The 263-nt window shown below is 27.4% G+C and overlaps 1 protein-coding gene across 1 annotated transcript in view; it reads left to right on the top strand.

Annotated features, from left to right (window-relative positions):
* LOC119590809 (probable G-protein coupled receptor Mth-like 3) overlaps window positions 1–263 on the top strand; it is a gene marked incomplete in the record, with an annotated part of 21,040 nt that overhangs the window by 18,934 nt on the left and 1,843 nt on the right.

Below are 263 nucleotides of genomic sequence, written 5' to 3' on the forward strand. Positions count from 1 at the left end.
TCATATCTATCTTGGTATGTTCCTACGTGGTTTGGTAGTATTTATTTTGACATAGTTTTTAATCACAAGAAGTGTTAAATGTCTGACTAAATATTATGTGAATAGCGAAGTCTTACCAGTTAGCTACATAAAGACATAAAGAAATTTCCCTATTTTGAAGAAAGATAATGTTAAAAGTAATTTAAATTTCGTAATTTAAACAATTACGAAAATGACGTTAATAAGCTCACAGTTGTACCAAATTGTAAGGGAAAACATTTTTA

The sequence above is a fragment of the Penaeus monodon genome, chromosome 27 (genome assembly GCF_015228065.2).
Source record: "Penaeus monodon isolate SGIC_2016 chromosome 27, NSTDA_Pmon_1, whole genome shotgun sequence".
Lineage (NCBI taxonomy): Eukaryota > Metazoa > Arthropoda > Malacostraca > Decapoda > Penaeidae > Penaeus > Penaeus monodon.